The 19,904-nt window shown below is 38.8% G+C and overlaps 1 protein-coding gene across 1 annotated transcript in view; it reads right to left on the bottom strand.

The window, feature by feature from the left end:
* SVEP1 (sushi, von Willebrand factor type A, EGF and pentraxin domain containing 1) overlaps positions 1-19,904 on the bottom strand; it is a 157,588-nt gene that overhangs the window by 110,497 nt on the left and 27,187 nt on the right. The window lies entirely within an intron of this gene.

Raw genomic sequence — 19,904 nt, forward strand, 5'->3', positions numbered from 1 at the left:
AACAAGATAAATGTCAAGACATGAGGGAGTTTATTAATTTCTCATGACACATTCATCCAGTGGAGTATTAGCCATAAAAATATAATTCTTGCTTTGGAAAGTCATTCAAATTATGCAGTCAGTGTGAAAAAAAAAAGCCCATGTTTCAAATATCATATGTATTATATGATCCATTCTGGCTAATAAATACATATTCAAGATTTGAAAGGAATGCTGTATGTATATGTGGTATGTATTTATGGTAGACTTACGAAGCTTTCAGGTTTGCTTATTTTTGTTGATCTACATTTTCTGGATTTGCTATACTGAATAGGTAGTGCTTGTGCCAAAACAATTAAAAATAAATAAATAAAAATTGTGTATCAAAGAAAGTCATTGTCTCAAATGCTCTATTTCATTTCCTGGTTATTGGCTCTCTGACTGCTGAAATCCCTTTGATTCCTCCTTCCCCCTCTACCTCCTTCAATTGCTAAATGAAAACCAAGTTGTTCGGATTTTACTCCTTAAAAATCATCTGCATTTCATACACCCCCCCCACCCGCCACCTCCATCAGCATTGCTTCTATCTTAGATGTGGACTCATCACTCATCCATGTTTTTTCAAAGTCCTTTACTAGTCAGTCCCTCAGTCTTCACTCTACTATTCAATCCATCTTAGAGGTTGCTGCCTGAACATTTTTTGAAAATAAAAATTTGACCAAATCACTTTCTATCTAAAAACTACACCAACAGGATGAACCCTTCTCTCTTCACTCTGACATATAAAAAGACATCTTTGATCTGTCTGTACCCTTCTGCCTGTCAGTTACAAAGAACTGGTGAATTCCATGTCCTTGTCAGAACCTGCTTCAGAATCAAGGAGAGCCTCGTTCTGCAGCTCACCTCCCTGGCCCCCCATCTCAACTTACTGGACTTGGGAGAGAGCAATTTATTTCTGAGACTTGGTTTCATCATGTGTAAGATTAGTAGTACTTCCCTTATAAATCTGTTGTTAGGATTAATTGAAATAATGTGAGTAAATGATCGATGCCTGGCATGTGGTTGGCATGCAGTAAATGTTAGAATGACATCTGCTGCACCTTTTAATTTTTTCAACAAGAATATAGATAATTACACATCTTTTATAGGTTTCCTGTGTCTAGTAGATGCTTCAGTGCTAGGTAAATATTACATCCCTTTCCTGTCTACACTTGTTTCTGCCTTTGCTTACGATTTCCTTTCTCCAAGGGAACCTCCAGCATCCTTCAAGACGAACTCATTCTTCAAAACTTCTCCAGCTTTTTTCAGACAGATTTTGTTGCCTTCATTTCTGGGTTCCCAGAGAACATTACCCTTATCCCTGCTCTGGCATTTATCACTTGTCGTTCTCTCTCAATGGGCAACATGCTCTTGAAAGTTCCAAGTTTTCCAGTTACCTGACCCAGCCATTACCCATCCTATTGCCTGATCAACAATCACTCAATCAAAGGAGGGCAAGGGAAAAACAAGCTCTTCAGGAAGGTACCGGGTAGGTTTAGTGTGGAGGAGGATTGAAGTCAGAGAGCTTCACAAGAGGGTGAAGTGAAAGGACATTAGACCTGGAGTCAAGACAACTGAGTCGCAATCTCGGCTCGTCCACTAACAAGCTATGGGGTCACTGGCAAGTGACTTTCTTTTTTTTCCTTTTCCTGCAAAATACAGAAGTTACAACTGATGGTGACTGTGACTTTTCCAAGGCTAACATATGATGATTCTGTAAATAGAATACTACTAAAACGTAAGTTAAAGAAATCTTCCATATGAGCAGTCAGATCCTGTCTTCAGAGTTTACAATTTATTTTTAAAAACAGTATTACATAAAAAGGAACTAATCTTACATTATTACTCTCTAAAACCTTTGCAGGAATCAAGAATTTACAACACTGGAGAACAGCGCTTTGGAGAAAAATATCCGAAAGTACATTTGGAAATGTATTGTGAAATTCATACTGATAATGGAAAACAGACTTTAGGAGAACTATTTAAAGACATTGCACAATTCTAGCGGGAGAGGTGTAATCAATTGCTTTGATTCCCAAGGGGGAAAATTCCTCATCTAAAACCGACTAAAAGTTGAAAAGCAGAAATAAGACTGGTTTGAACATGTTTCACAAGTGATGGTAGAAGGCTAGGGTGTGTTTTTTTCTTTTTAATATGAAATGTTTCCTTCCTGGGAATATACCAAATAATATTCCTTAATTGCTCTTTTTTGTTGTTAAAAAAACCACTTTCTCTTTTTCAGAAACATTTTGGTGCTTATCAGCTACCATTACTGGAAATGTGATTCTTAAAGGGATCGTGGTGTGCTCACATTAGATCTTTCTTCAGCTGATAATGCAGTTCTTTGACTGAGGTAAATTAAAACATCAACTAGTTTGGAATTTATAAAGTATGAAGAAGTCTCCATTCTTTCTAATCTATCTTACTCACTAAATATTAATTCCTTAGATGACTATCTTAGTTAATATAAATAACACATTATTCAGTAATTTGTATTTTACAAAATTCCTCCTTTTATATAATCTAAGATTAACTTTTAAATATCTTGGTAAATATTAAGGGCCTTTGCTCCTTATGCAATTCAACTTCAAAAGGTAATAAAATCTCTTTAAAGAATACAGTTTTTGGATTGTTGTATCAGCTGCATTCAGGCTGTGCACTGCACAACTCCAAGGGTGCCATTCAGGTAGATTACAAAGGCACCCAGGGGTCATGCAATTCAAAAGCCCTTGTTTCTGCTACATATAGTAATGGCACCAGACAATTATCTGAGCCCCAGAGGAAGGCTTTTTACTATTACATCATGCTGTTTCTCAGCTTCACGGATTTGATCTGAAGAAGGAATCTGCTTCTACAAATAGCTGTGCTAGGATTTTGAGCACAGGGATCCACTGCCCTAGAAGAGAACCACTTTCTCCCCTGCTGAACCAATATTTTTGCAGATACAAGGACTGAGGAATGCATACAAGGAACTTTATTTTTATTAGACAGAGAAGATCCTTTCTATTTTCATCAATGAATTAGATCAAGAGACTTTTAGCTTCCTTGGATATTGCACATCAGAACCCATGTGAAATAAATTGTATCCTGTCAATCTCTCTGTGATGGGTTAGCTCATTTGGCTGGAGTATAGTCTATTTGGGTAAAACTGTGAATTTGAGCAACTGTGTGGTGCCACAGCAGCAAATGGGCACCCTAACTACAGGGTGCCATGTTGGAAATGTAAAAACCTGCTCAGACTAGAAAGTAGATTACTGATGGATTAAGACAAGTCTACCAAAAAACAAAAAAACAGAACCCTCGAAAGACTGGGTCCAAAAGAGGCTGTCCCAGCAAGGTAATTGTCATATGTTAAGAATTAAAAATGGGTACACAAACATGCACACATGTATACATATACACTCACACATAAATACAACCTGCCTGAGTATAGAATACTTAGGCAAGTCTTTTTCATTGACTCTGTATTCTTAATTGTCTTAAGGAGTTTACTGCCTGGATGACAAATGTGAGATCATCTTTTGTTTTATAATTAAAACTTTGTGGGCAAGCCCTTTGAGGAGAGGCCTCTGGAGATCTGAGAATTATCTTTATCCTTTTTATTCTTTCTAAAATACCTAATAACTCAGAATCATATCAAGAAGAAAAGAAAATTTGCCACAAGCTAAACCACTTTTCAATGTTTGAAATTTAGGTTGATTCTAGTTTTTTATAATAACAAACAACTTTTCTATAACCATCTTGTTCCCTTATATCTTTCATCCATTTAAAAATATTTTTATTAGGTAAAATAATATTAAGTCTTCAAACTCATTAGCCTGTTGTCAAATTACTTTATATTCCCATTATCAAATATAAAAGCACCTATCTTATTGTACTCTCAGCACTGGGTATTAACAGTGTTTAAAGTTGCCAACTAATCATTATTTAAATAAGAAGTCCTGTGAATTTCAGAGCAATAGGGTTTCAACTTGAACCTAGGGTGGATCTACCCCTGAGATTCACACAGGTGTAGGCCAAACAGAAGTCTATTTGCTTGAAGAATTTGAGAACTTTCTGATAGAAACACCACCCATGGTAGTGCAATATTAGAAATATTTCAACACAGAATGACATGATCATTGATTAATAAGAACAGATGGAATCTGTAGCATAAAGCAGAGCTCTGCATGCCCACTTATCTGCTAGATGTTAACCTCTACAGGTACTGGACTCTGGGACAGGCCAGTGAGCCTGGAAAAGGGGTCAGATCAGTAAAGGGGCATTCAACTTATGGCAGCAATTCTTTACCACCCAGAACATAGGTATTTCAATATTTTAACAACTTTTACCACTGTACTGATGCATTTCTGAAGAATATTAGCCTTTCCTAAGGAACAAAAGAAATGGCACATGTTGGACCTAGTAATATTTAACCTGAAGAAAGATTGAGTATAGTTCGGTGTTGTCAAATTTGTTGACCGAATTTCCTTTGGGTCCTATAAAGAGTGGTAAGTTATGAATAAAGTCTCAAGCCATAGCTGCCTTTGGTATTTTCTTCTTGTCTCCTCTGCCTCACTTCACAGACTTTAAGGTCTTTGGGAGTCTGGAAATGTGGATTACATTCAGTTGCTGTTTTCTACATCCACTGTTGCCATGCTAATTTAGGACCTTACCATTTAAAAATTTCACTGATTCTGCAACCTCCACCCATACATCTCTTCTTCTAGGTTACCTCACATTCAGCAGTTTCTGCCTGCAGATGCCAAATTAATATTCGCATAACATGGCTTCGACCAGGAGACTTCCCTTCTCAAAACTCTTCAGTGGCTTGCAGAGGCCAGTCAACCAAAGACCATCTCTGTAGCCTGGAAATTCAAGTCCCAGTACAATCTAGTCTCTACTCCTTACTTTTTTTGCCCTGAATCCCACTGTGTCCACAGATTGAGCTTTATTTCCCACCCAGCCATGCTATCGTTAGTCCCCATCACAGGTCTGTACTTCCCAATCCCCACAGTAGTATCCCCCATTTCTAACTGTCCAAATTCCATCACTCAAACCCAGTTTAAATCCCATCACACCCATAACTAAAAGCCACTATGTTTTGCATAGCGATAGCATTTTGTATGCACTATGTGTCATACCATTTTACTTTCATTCATTCTCAGTTGCTCAGAACTGGATTAACCACCTAATTCTTGGTTCATTATGCACCTTCTGATTTCTTTATAGTCATTACAGCTTTATTTCATAACAAGCTACTTTAAGGCAGCTACTGTGCAACAACCATCTCTTCCAAAGTACCTAGAAGGTATTCGACAAATAATTAAAGGAGTCAAGGGGCAGATTTCAATGATTTCCTTCTGTAATTTCTGTCAAACCTGATTCAAATGATCCATTTTGTCCAGCTTTCGCTCTAATGATCTGTGTGGTCTAGGCTAATGCACCTTGAAGTACTTAATTCATCTAGTTATTTTTTTCTCCCATCTTAAGATATTTGGATTATTTTCTGAATAATCTGTAAATAAGAATTGCATGTATTTTACTCTGGCAATTGCAATGCTTCCAACACACATGTAATTTCACCACATTACCACCTTCTTCCAGTTGCATCCATTAAAGTAGGGTGCAGTGCAAAGAATCCAGTGAGACTCCTTGGATGAGAAGTCTGCTAATTTTTACTCGCTCTGACAATATCTGACCTTCTGTAAGTTGTGTAACCAATGGAGGAACTGGTTTTTTCCCTCACAACACATGGGTGATCATGTTTGTGGCCCAGCAGTTGTAAAATTAAAATTTCCTGACTGTCTGTAGGGATGAAAAGGACATGGCAGGTAATGGGATACTAGGGATGCAGAGAGGAAGAAGACAGAATTCCACCTGTACTAATAGAACCACTGTAGTCTTAAACAGATAATTTTGGAACTTCCATCCACGTCCAGCAGTAATGAGGATCCCCCACCGACGGTGTCAAGGGGGTAAAATGAGGAACCTGGATTTCTATGTTCACTTGGTAGGAACGAGGCAGTGCTTCCCATCCCTCTTCCTTTGCTGGAGGAATGTTTACATACCATTCTTGAAATGACAAATAATAAAAATGGAGAAGAGATGAGTGTTGCAAGAGATTAAAGTAGTGGCTGCCAGGGGTAGGAGAGACGTGTTTTGCTATAAAAGATGAGGTTATGTGAAAGGTCCTTGTAGTGGCGGAACTGTTCTGTACCTGACTATCCATGTCAACATCCTGGTTGTGATATTATACTATAATTTTACAAGATGTTACCTTGGGAGAAACTAGGAAAATGATATAGGGGATCGCTCTGTATTATTTCTTAAAGCTGCATGTAACACTACAATTATCTCAAAAGAAGAAGTGTAATGAAATATAAAAGCAAAATTTCAAGAAGCATCCAGAAATACCCAAGATAGAGAAACAGCATCTTGGAGACTGGGGTAACTGGGTCACTACAGAGGTGCAGCTGGCTGGAGATCAGGCATATGTCATTCTTCATTTACAGATAGCTCATAGGTGGAACAGAATATGATAAACAGTATACATGAGTAATAGAAGGACTAAAGAGGGATGTTCCTCTTGCATAAATCCATAAATTGATATTTTTCATATATCAGTTACAATAAAATTTTACAGTTCCTCATTTGGTTCAGTCACATAATTCTCTTTCGAATTATTCTTAGGAAATTTTTTTTCTTATTATTGTAAATGTGATTTCATCCCATTTTTTAAAATTAACGTTTCTCTAAAAATGTTGATTTTTAAGTATTTATCCTGCTGCCTTAAAAATCTATTTTATTAATTCTAGCAGTTTTCAATTGATTTCTTTGAATTTTCTAGGTTAACAATAATATTACAGTATATGCAAATAGTAAAATGACTCTTTTCTGTGAAAAATATTAAATAATGATGGAGAAACAGTAACCTTGCTTTATTAATTGTATGATTGTGCCTTCAGTATTTCACATATGTGTATTTGATTTTTCTTATAACTTGTTCCATCATTCATGTCTTATGTTCATATAACTGCATCTGTATTTTAACAAAATTTATAGGTCTCAAGTTTTAATGGAAAATTTTTCAACCCCTAATATTATGCTGTATATAGTAGAAATGTTTGCTTTACATATTTGTTAAATAATGCCTAAGTGGTAAAAATCCACAATATCCCAGAATGCTGTCTTGTATTGTTACATTAATTAAAACACTACCCCAAACTATTAATCATCAACACATGCAATAAATAGCCTTACACACACACACACACACACACACACACACACACACACACACCCGCAGTTTCAGGACTAAATTTGGGAAATAATCTTAGTAACTAGATAACATGAGAGAGATAAAAGTGTGATTAGCCACTTCCTATTGTTGAACACAGCCTTCCAGATGGCTTACTTTGATTCTAAGCCAGTGCTTCTTGGGGCCAGTAGAATTCTTCACCTTCACTTCTCCAAAAAAGGAATGGAAAATTCCCAGGAAGTTGGTAACCAAGCAGAGTTTCCATATGCTGTGTTCTAGTACCTTAACGTATAATTTTATTTATTTACTCATTCATTATTCACTCAAAATTTATTCATGCTAACTCCAAGTCCATGTCTGTGTAGCAAAGGTTATAAAAAAATAAAAGACATAGACATAATCTTGCCCTAAATGAACCCACAGGGTATTAGAGAAGAAGAACCTACCAAAAATGATAATACTATGTGATAAGTATTAACAGAAAGAAAATATTTTAAGAGAACCAAAAAATCTGGATCTAACTGTGCCAGGGCAACAAATCTCTGCTGCAATGTTCACACCCAAGAGATACTTTCACCCTAACTGAATCATGTAGCTTTGATATTTCCTCTAAAACTTTTAAAAGAGACACAGTAATTTTTTTTTTAATCTTACATTAAAGCATTAATCCAGTTTGTCAAAATAGAACAGGATTGAGAAACCTGTGCTATTGACATTTGGAACTTGTCAGTGGCTGTTTGGTGTCTGGGAGGATATTTAACAGCATCCCTGGCCACTGGCCACTAAATGACAGTAGTTCCTTCCAGCTGTGACAACCCATGTTGTCTCCAGACATTGTCAAATGTCCCCTGGGGGGAAAAATGGCTCCCCGTTGAGAATCACCACTAGTAGAGCAAAATAATTTAAATTAATCAAGTACTTCTTCTATGCTAAGCACCAGAGCATGCTTTTTGCACACATTATCTCATTTAATTTTTATAGCAATCCTATTATTTTTAACCCATTTTATAAACTAGGACACTGAGGTCCACCGAGGTCCAAGAATGTGTGGAGGAAAACACAGTGACAGAACTAGGATTCATGCCACTAAATACAATCAATAACTATTTATGAATCCATAGTTGTATAAGGACTGAATCTTATATATCTTGGCATCACCAATATTTAGCATACTACAGGCAACCACAATTTCACTGTCTGACTTTCCATAGCTTGGGTTATCAGTTTCAAATTGCTAACGTTGGCTATCATCCAAACTTGGCTAATCACCTAACATTTAGTAAGCACCAACCCTGTGCAGACCCCACAAAACCAAACATTTGGGAGGCTAAGCTACAACTTGGAAACAACTGTTTATTTTAAATGTAACCTGGAAGAGCAGAAAAATATTCCTGGAACATTTCCTTGATGGATTATGACTGTGCAAAGAGTGCTATGGAGGGACCATAGGTGATGAAGAGATAGCTTGGATTCTGGAATCCAAGGGAGCTGGGTCTGCATGCTTTATAGTTGCACGACATCAGGAAAATTTCTTACATTCTTGAACCCTATTTCCTCCTCTGCAAATGAAAAACATAAGGAGGCAAAGACTTTGCAAGAGGCATATGACTGTGGCATGCATCATTTTAGAGAACCAATTTCCAGAACCTCAACCTTCATAGGTTCTCTTACCTAAATTGGTGTGGCATCTTTCCACAATTACCCTTCATTCATTTTTTCAAAAGAAATGCATACTTTTCACCACTTCTGATTCTTATTAGGGTGCACTGCCCCAAGGAATAAACTTCTAGCACAGTTCAAAATCTTTGTATCTGGAAACTCTCCTTAAATTAAGGCAAAATAAACAGGTCCTCTATATATTTCCTATATATATATTGCCTTTTATATATTTCAGTTAAATATCTTTCAGTATTTCCTGGCACTGGAAATGGAGTATTTTGGTCTATTTCTGGGATGTTTTCAATTCAGAAACCTTGTAGGGTGGGGAGGTTTGGGAGTGAAGGCATTGTTCATTTACCACCTTTCCTCTTCAACCCCTTGACTGCTGTCCAAAAATAGGCCACTTCTTTAGAGGTGTCCCTTGCGGGCAAAGCAAGGAAGAAAATGTCCATAAGAAATATTAAAGGTGGCAGCAACTCTTTCATCCAGCTGAAAACCTCAAGCAGGCTCTCTTGCCTCATTTATCAGTTGAAGTCTAAAGTAATATGCTTGCCATTGGAATGTGCATTTCTTCTTTCCAAGAAAATAAAGCCCAAGCTGGAGGACAGGTTTGATGGTGATAAATATTTTCACAAATAGGTTGTCTGGTAGATATCTGTCCACAAATTAAACAAAGCTAGATCTGTGGTCCCAAGACTTCAGTAAGAATATATTAATTCATATTTTAAGGTAAAATAATATTATCAAAAACTATTGAATTGCTAGTTTATTAAAATTTGCACTGTTTTGATTTTCCCAAGTGCAACTGGGCTAAACATAGTGCTTCCAAGTGAAATAGTTAACAGGTAGTCTTTTAATAAGTCCTAGTAAACTCTCCTTTGGGGACTTCCCAGAAATTTGAGAAAGTGAATGATTGTTATGATTGGGTAACAACTCCTTTTGCAAGTCAAAAGTTTCTTAATCTTCAGTTTTATTAAATTTGAAAAAGGACCCAAGGGAATTGTCAGCAAATAGATCATTTACAATAGTTTTTTTGATGATAGATAATTCATGCTATTTTTGGCATGTAACTCAGGATGAACTCAAAGAATCGAGTGATATCAATTTGACACAACTCTTTCAAGTTCCATCTACATACACATTTGTGCCAAGAAAGTTTTCATCATAAAACCGATAAAAACAAAAATAGAAATGAAGTCAATCTGTATGCTCTTTTTCTAATCATGAGTAACAGAAATCCATGGATGTATGAATTTAACAACCCATCTCAGTAAGAGATGAATCTCCAAACAGTATCTTATTTTTATGTGTAATAAGCATTGAAATGTATAATACGGTTTCAAATTATATACAATAACAATTGTAATATAACAACTCAATCTGACAATAATTTGGGTCATAGACATTTCTAAAATGAATTTCAATTTATATCCACAATTTTTTGTATCAGAGAGGAGAATTCTATGATCAATAAAAGGCTTTAGGACATAAAAATATGTTGCATTAGAACAGATTATGTGGTGGAAGCAGAATGGAAGACATCTAAGAAAACGAGAAACCACGTAAAACTTGTGCATTAAAAAAAGTTGCTTATTCACGAATGGATACTACTAGAAGGAATCAAATTTGCTACAGTAGATTTCTGTGATATCATAGTTTTATTTTTAAATGTCAATACAGTATTATGGGAATACCATGTTTTAAAATTCTGCTAAAAATAGTTAGATGCCTTCTTAAAAATCAATGTGGGGTACATTGATTTTCAATATGTTTTTAAGGGTTACATGAACAAAAACATTTGAAGACTACTGATTAGCAGATGTATCATGCTTTCCCTTTGTCTCTTTTTCATTGTCACTGTAGAGTTACTTATGATGGGACTGGGGGAAAAAATGGGGAAAAGGAAGATTTTACAATGATCAGGAATTGCTCATCATCCTCATTTTGACAATTTTAGAATACTGGGTATGTTTTTATGACAATACAATGCACTGACTTTGGGTGGGTCGGTTCCATATGGCAATGTAGGAGAACTCTGGGTTCAGTTTCTCCCACAGACACACCTTATGGAGTAAGTTCCTCTGAAAAAAACTGTCTGAGCAACCCCTAAACAAGGGGCCAATGAAAGCAACCCACATCAAAGCAGGTAGGAGGGGCTGGGACACAATCTTGCCATCAACACCATCCCTGCCTGGAGACCCACAGTCAGGAGGTAACTCAAAACCCAGAGCTTCTCCATGAGGAGTGAACAGTTTGAACCCCACATCAGGTATCCCAACTTGTCAGAATTGAACTTGAGAGAAAAGACCCCTAGATATCTAGCTTTGAAAACGAATGGGGCTGTAGGGAAAATGGAAGTTACATAACCAGGATCCTCACCTGATCCTAATCTACTTACCCACTATGCATGTGCAATGATATAATACTTAGCCTACTGTGCAGGCACATGCTTGCAGACATGTTGGCAATAAGCCAGTATTGCCTGAGTTGCTATATAAAGAGCCTAGTGTTCACGGCAGGGCCTGGAGGGGAGGCAGAGATGGAGATGGGCACGTAGACTTGCCAGAGGCAGATGTGATTCTAGCACATGACCTGTCACCATGAGAATAAAGCTTGGTGTGCCACCCCACCCTGGCAATGTTCCATTGTCATTATTTGGTCTCACAGAATCCACAGTGAACTTGCCCAGTGCTGAAACCCTCAGGAGAAACAGGTGCTCACGTCCATGAGACCACAAGGCTCAAATAAACTGTGAATCACCTCTTAAAGGGCTCAGGTGACTCCAGCTGAGAGGCAGCCCATCCAGAGATGCCCAGACTTCCTGTGAGTGAGGCTCCTTTGCTAACCCTAAAGCTTCGGTCTGAGGAGCAGGCATGTGGGCACCTTTTGATTGGCGGGCACCATCTTCTGGCTGCTCACTAGTCAGCAGGCACCATTTTTCTTTTTATTTTTTGAATGTTAGGTTTCTTTTTTTTTTTTAATTTTCTTCTTTTTTTTCCTAGCAGAGCTTTTAACAGATGTCTGGCACTGCAGTTTCTGTAGCTATGAGCAAGGGACACCCCCATCACCTGGTTCTGGAGGCAGGGGCACTTACCTTCCTGTGTCCTAGGGGGCAGTACCCAAGGAAGAAAGTCCTTAACTGGCTGCCAACTCCAGGACCCAGCAAAGGCAACAGAACAAGGAGCACCATCTTTCTGTGAAGATGGTCTATTAGCTTTACCATCAGAGCTGCAGCCTGAGGAGCAGGCTTCTTAGACACACACATCTAAGTGCTCTGGAAAGCAATCCTTCCCAGAGGTCTTGCAGGGTGGATGTTCTGTCTCTCAGGTTGGGAGCTTTCACACCCACCTGAGGTCCCAGTTTTTGCAGCTGCCGCCCAGGGGATGCCCTTGATGTCTGGCTCTGGTGGCTGGGGGACTAGTTCCTGGGTCCTGTGAGACTATGACAATTGCAGAGACAGTTCTTGGCAGGCCACCCCACCCAGAGCACTGCACAGACAGCAGACAGGCCCATCTTTCTGTCAACGAGGCCCATTTGCTTGTCCTAAAGCTCTGGCCTGAGAGGCAGTATAATTCCAGGGAGAAAATGGGTTCCCAGCCCCAGGCAAATAAACCTTTGAAGCTGAAATCAATCAAAGAGAGAAATAAAGTGGGAGAAACCTACTTATTGCTTACAAGCAGTCGTCTACTCCTGCTCGCCTGTGTCTCTCGTAACCCAGCTGCAAAAACCCCACCAAATCTCTCCGGTCCAGGTGTGTGCTTGCTCCCCACCCACCTTGTAATCACCTACTGATATAGAGATGGACTTCTCTCCATCCCTTGGAAACACCTATTGATATGAAAATGCACTAAGGCCAGACAAGAGACTCTGGAAATACTGCAATTTTACCCACAGGCAGGCTTCAGGTTTGGCACACAAGTGGAGGCTTCCAGAGATGCTCCCAGGGAATGGAGGCAAGTGGCCACCTCCTTTGTGCTCTCCCTCTTCCCTGCTCTAGCTTGCTGGTATCCCTCAGAAAGGCAATTATACAATGCCTCTGGAGCCCTGATTTTTGTGGCTGTTGCCAGGGGATGCCTCAAGAGGGTCTGGTCTGGACACCAGTGGGGTTTATGTTTGTGGTCCCACAGGACTGTACACATTTGTGTACTTTAAAAGCTGCTGCTGGAGAGCCTGGCTTCCCATCAGCTTGAATCTGGGTGCTGAGTGAGATCCTCCCCTTTGGGTGACTGATTGGTCTTGGCACATCCTCAACTACTAGGGGCTATTGGAAATAAAACAGGCCACTCAATCATGAAGGTTTCGGAGACAACCAACAGCTAAGGTAAGGTTGAACCGTAACATTCATCTCCTACATGAGGCCACTCCTTCAGGTCTGGGAGAGGAGGCTGTTTTATCTAATGCACACAAACCAACACAGGAAGTCAAGCAAAATGAAGAAACAGAGGCTATGTTCCAAAACAAAAGGACAAGATGAAACTTCAGAAAGAACCTTCATGAAATGGAGATGAATAACTTATCTGATAAAGACTTCAAAGTAATGGCTACAAAGATGGTCAACAAACTCAGGAGAAAAATGGATGACCACAGTGACAACTTCAACAAAGAGATAGAAAATATAAGAAAGCACCAAGAAGAAGTCACAGGGCTGAAGAATCCATAACTAAACTGAAAAATACAATAAATTGACTTGGGCATTTGATGATGATGTTTCATACCTATGGTCTAATTCTATGCGTTTTCCTGTGACAAAATTATGCTAGACTGGAAAATGCACTATCAGGACTGAATACCTACCTCATTCAGTGGAAAAGTGAACAAACTAGCCTAGTCTAGGCTGCAGGTACCCACCCTCCTCCTTCAGTTAATGGGAACCAGTGTCAACATGCTACAATATTCCCTTATAAAAGGCAAATAGGAATTCATTGTACAAATTCCTTACACCTTAAAAATCCATTATTAGGCACCACTGGGGATGTTTTTTGAAAAAAAAAAATCAGCTAAGCTCTGCTCAGAGAACAAGATTTCCAAATGTTCTGGTTTCCATTCAACAATTTCTAGAGCTCTCTGTCCTCTGTCTTTTCCAAAGAAAATGTGGGTGTGTGCAGAGTAGGGGTGGGGATTTGCATGCATATATTTACATGTCTAATATATGCCCACATAAATGTTCTAGTGTCCTCCTTTTATGAAAAACAATACAAATGGGGCTTTGGCTCGTTAGCTGGCCCTCAGCCTTGGCCCCCATCCAGTTATAATTTTCAATCCACTAATCATTCCAAACTCACTGAAATGGAGTCGATTTCTGCAAAGGAGCAGTGTCCTCAAGACGCCTGTCTCCATACTCTGCATCTTTCAAATCCCTTCAGGGGAAATTCAGAACAGCTGCCCCTGAGTGGATTTACAACAGGAGTTCACTGGCTATTCACAACTGATTTGAAGATCTAGGTATCTAAAAATGACTAATCTAGTAAACCAACGACACACTGTATTTGGTTTATCACCGACAAAGTTTAACCAAAGTAAACAGTTTGCATTCAAATAAATTAAATATATTGTTGAACGGGTCTTACCATGTGCCTTTGTGCTAGGGATCCTGTGGTGCCCAAGTCAGACACGGAAACCACGCAATTGCCTAAGATTTCAAGAATGAGTTGTTGACCATTTAAGAGGCTGGTGTGTTGCAGATGACCTCTGACCTACATCCTTTTTCTTGAGCACTTACTATGGGCTCTGAAGGCAGGGGGACACAGAATGAATTATAAAGTCACTGCCTGTTAAAATCACTTGCCTGATGAAGTAGGAACAAAGACCATAGCTGAGTGGTGTGAAAGGGAGCTGGAAGAAGCATGAACAAAGGTCTGAGGAAGGAAATTGCACAGTATTTGGCAGAAACTAGCTAGTTCCAGCTTTCAGCTGAAACGGTAAAGAGAGGTTCAATTATGCAAAGTCTTCCTGCCATGCAAAGAAGCTTGAGGTGTGTTCTATGAGTGAGTAATAATTTTAAAACATTAAGAAGATTTGTATTTTATGTAACTCATTTTCTTCTTTCTAATATTAGGTCAAACCATATGAAGCTGCTATTTTGTGAGTAAAAATGATTAAATATTGATGACTTCATAAAGGTCCAACTAATACTTAACAAAATTTGAAGCTCTGTTTTTATTGTGGGTTTGTTTACTAAATGTCTATCTCTATGGCCAGACTGTAGACTCTGGAACCAGACAAGTTGGGTTCCTACTCTGGCTCTATGAGCTGTGTGACCCAGGACAAGTTTCTTAACCAGAGAGTTACTTGTGAACATTAAGTAAGGTAATATATGCCAATGCTTTGAAAAGTGCCTGGAATATAGTAAGTGCTATTTAAATATCAGGTATTATTATTATCAGTCATTATTGCTGTCATCATCGTCACTGTCACTGTCCAAATGCCTAAGTTAAAAATGAAGGATGAAGAAAGAAATACTAGACTTAGAGATGGAAGCAACACCTTTTCATTAGACTCACACTTTTGTAGTACAGTTCCCTTAGCTGAAGTTCAAAAGCTAATCCTAGAATATTTCTCAACTCTTTAAACCTCACCATGTAGTATTAAAATCTCACACCCGAATTTCTGAATCATACAAAATATTTACAGTAAATGAAACTGACCTATGTAGGGTTTTCTTTAAAAAACAAACAAACAATATCATAGACCTTTTATAAAGCATCAATTTACAACAAAAGTATTGATATGCAAATGTTCCTGGCCTTGCTTCATTTCTGGCTCCCCAAAGAGTGATGCAGATAGAATCAAGAGGGAGGAAAGGACAAGAGGTTTGAGCTAGGGCTTAGAGGATGCATGTGTGGGTGTGCTTGTGTGTGTGTGTGTAGGGGGCCATCTGAAAAGGTAAGTGCAGGATAGTTACAGTGTCTAAGGGAAAGGATGATGAGAAAAGGGAGATTTTAGTAACTGCTGTGGTCTATTTATCCCTATTTTGGACTTAGTGAAAACCAAACAGAAAACTTCTACTACCTTGAAATTTATTTCATTGTTAAACAGGATTTCTTTCACTGCAATGCCTCTCTTAAACTGGACCATTTGGGGGATGGCTTTATAAGTATTAAAATTGTGTCACAAATTCTCTCTACGTAGTAGATATTTTAGCATTAATTTAATTTCTATCAAATATGGCTCTGTGTTCAATGCCAGTATGTAAGTGAATGAGACATACATGAGCAAAGTACCATTTCACCTTAGATTATTTATTTATTATATGGTCCTCACTTCCATAAAACCTATTAGCACACACTCTTCAAGATCACCAGCTAAAAGCATATGACTATTTTCGAGCCAGCTCAAAGAAGTTTTGAGCCAAGGGAATTCAAAAGCTAGCTCCAACATATTAAATAATGTTTTATAAAATTGAGCTATTTTGACAAAGTATTACTTGGTAGTAATTTCTAATTATATCTTCAGGCTTGCATTCAAGTTAAGGTGTTCATGATATAGAACAGATTCACAATTATTATAATCTTTTTTGTGCATCAGAGTCTTGTCCATGAAGCCATGACAGTGGTACTCAGGCCATTTTAAGCAAAGCCACTGCCTTGGACAGGGCGTTGGGAGGTCATTGTTTGAGGATTCATGCATTCCTGACTGTTGACCCCACAGAACAATGAGAAGAAAAGAGAAGATCACAGTAACACCGTGGTCATCAGCAATCTTTGAAACATCCTTCAAGATACATTAGAATAAAGAAGGGACCTCAGACTGGGAGTTTGGGGACCTTGATTCTTCTTCAGCTCTGCCACATAGCTCCTGTATGATCATGGGATGGAATTTCCTCATGATCCAAGGGAACGTTGAGAAAGCCCAGCAGCTAGCTCTAGTATGCTACTTTTCTATGAAATTAATTAACAAATACAATTTGCCACAGCATGTAACTTTTCCTTCATCAAGGCAAACAACTTCTACTTTCTGCAGTATCCACTGGTACACCATGCCGCTGTGTTCTGGATTTTCATTAGGAACTCATCAGGTCAAAACTACTCCCCCTTTAGTAGGTACAAAGCTTCCTGATGGACAGGTGCATATTCACCTACATGCATAGATCTTCCTTAACCTCCCTACAGCACAATTTCAGGTTAGGCCACTGATCTAACAGCTCAGAATGGTGAAGTTCATAAAATACATGGTGTCACTTATGTTCAAGTGTCTCATACTCAGGGTAATTATTTTAATGTTCATTTATTAACTGTCTTATATTTATATTATCTCACAATACTGATTAATAATAAAATATATGACAGATTGAGAACTGATGTGCCAGATACTATCCTAAGCACCCTAAGTATATTCTCTCAACCCATATATATATAAAATAGATGCTATATATATATATATATATATATACTCATTTCTATATAGTTATGCATGTGTCTGTGTGTGTGTATATATATATATATGGAACATGTGTATGTGTATAACTATATCATTATTAAGCCCATTTTACAGAAGAAACAGAATCAGCAGAAAATAATTATCCAAAAGCACAGTCTGTAATTGGCAGAGCTTGAATCTGAGCCAGATCTTTGTGTGTTTTTAAAACACTTTGAGCACAGTTCAGGGTCTGTGATCTCTGAAAAGCAATGTATATAAGAAGCTATTTTCAAAAGTGCAAAATATATGCAGTATGATATTGTGGAAATAACATAGGACTTAGAGAAAAGCCCTGGGTCCCTTCTGGGGTCCTGCTGAAGGCTGGATATGCCATTTTAAGCAAAATACTTGTCTTTCCAGAGATGCAGTAGGAAATTCTACAATTTCCTCTTTTAAAATGAGGGGTTTAGAGCAGATAATCTTTAAGGTTCCTTGTGGCTCTACAGAGGAATGATTTTGTCCTGAAAGGCATTATTTCTACAATAAGGATAAATACCCAGACTTCCAACTATTCAGAATGCAAGGTAATAATAATATCCTCTTCTTGAGCAATAAAATAGCTATTGCCTAGTCATCCTTCATAGCTTAGAGGGTAGAATCTTAGGTTAGCCTCCCCTGGTGTCCCTTCTTTATACCATTGACCTTTTTATTTACTAGAAGACATCACAGTTTGTGATTACAAATTGATTTGTATGGTTAGATTGTTAAGTTCCAAAAAGGTAGAGGATAAGTCTGCTCACCATTGAATCCCTGCCTGGTGCCTAGTCCAGGGCTTGACATGGAGAAGATGCTCAATAACATTTGTGAACTAAGTAAATTTTAAAAGAGACTAACAGCCTTCCAGATTTTCAGTACTAGATGGTTTAGAGCCGATACGTCTTTTTGCCTTTCCAAAAGAAAAGAGTCTAGTAGTGAGTCTTTCATGCCATTGGAAGGATATCATTAGTTAATTTTCTTAGCTCCTAGCATGTAGGAGAAGCCTCTGAGGAGTCTTCCCTCCTGCAACTAAAGTCACAGTGTACGTCTTGGAGCTCCAATTCCACTTTTCCTAATCTCTTAGAAACAAATATGAAAGATGACAATATGAACATTTATATCAATACGACCATCTAATTTAAATGTAAAGAAGTAGTAAGCTAAGGCTTACTCATTTATGAGAAGGGATGGATGAACTAATCCTTTTGTGCTTGGTGTTCTTGGCTAGAACCAGCAGCAAAAGTGCTCCTGTCACCTGTACTGAGGCCCTGTTGACAGGCCCACCCAACCTCATACACCTTACAGACTTCTGTGCCTTTCAGCCTGGAATGGACGACCGGTAGCTGCCATGGCTACTTGGGCAACCGGGGGTAGTGGGTTTGTGAACTGCCCCCTCTTTCTTCCTGCAGCTTATCCCCTGGGATGCAAGATTATAGTGGCCTGGAGCTGTGGGGGCTGTGGCACAGCATGGCTGCTGGGAAGCCACATGGCAGTGGCTTGTTGGCAGGGAGTAGTTCAGCCCAAGGCCACACAGAGCGCAGACAAGCTGACTACAGCTTGGAGCAAAGAAAATGAGAGCTTCTGCCTGTGTCTGGTGGGCTAAGAGGAGAGGAGAGAGGGAGGGGGTGCTGGGGAGAGTGCCAAGCTGGGCTGTTGACGGGAGTGTGGGAAGATTCAAGGGGAGGCATTTTGCCAACTCAGAGGCACTTGGGCTTATTTTTCCCCCCTTTCTTCTGCTTAAATGAGAAATCCTGCTGGGTGGAGTAGGAGCAGAGCCAAGAAAGGAGATCTTCTGCTGGGTGAGCGTGGCTGCTCAGACCCAGGAAAAATGTGTCTGCCAGGTGGGAGCAGGGCCAGGGGAGGGAGGGAAAAACAAGGGAGGGGAGACGGAGGGGCAGCGAGAATGAAAGAGAATAAAAGAACACAAGAGGAAATGACCTACAAGGAGAAGGAGAGAACAAGGAAAGAGAGAGAAGAGATCAGGTAGACAGGGGAGAGCTGCGTTTCTGTGTTGCAGTGCAGGCCTTCCCACCTTCTAAATGTCAGAATTAAATAATATTCACATGAACCAAGCAATAAAAGAGCACATGGTACAATATAAAGTAAACCTACTGCTTCTAAACGTTCTTGGTGGGTGTTAATTTCCACGGGAATACATTTTTCCCAAACAGCAAATCATGGAAGAACTCTACATGATAAAAAACACGTTGCTTTTTAGGTAAAACAGAACAAACAAAATGCTATTACAGAGAAGCACATGCCACTTCTAAATATTAGATATTTCCTAAGCTATGGTGTGGAACATAAGAATTCTAAATTATTCTTGCCTTTCTAATAAAATATTAAGAATATAAAGATCCTCTTGTAAGGAAACCTAGAGGACATAGAGTTACAAATGTCAGTGAAGTAAATTCCACTTTGGAGTGACGCCACTTTTAGAGCTTTTTAATGTCTCCACGTGGAGACTTGTGAAGAACTAAAACACCACTAAGGGAACATTGCACCATTTGTGATAATTCCACAAATGACGTGTGGCCTGAGGACCAGAATCCGACTGGTTTCAATCTCATACAGAAACTGAGGCATATTTGGCTTA

The sequence above is a fragment of the Manis pentadactyla genome, chromosome 3, assembly GCF_030020395.1.
Source record: "Manis pentadactyla isolate mManPen7 chromosome 3, mManPen7.hap1, whole genome shotgun sequence".
Lineage (NCBI taxonomy): Eukaryota > Metazoa > Chordata > Mammalia > Pholidota > Manidae > Manis > Manis pentadactyla.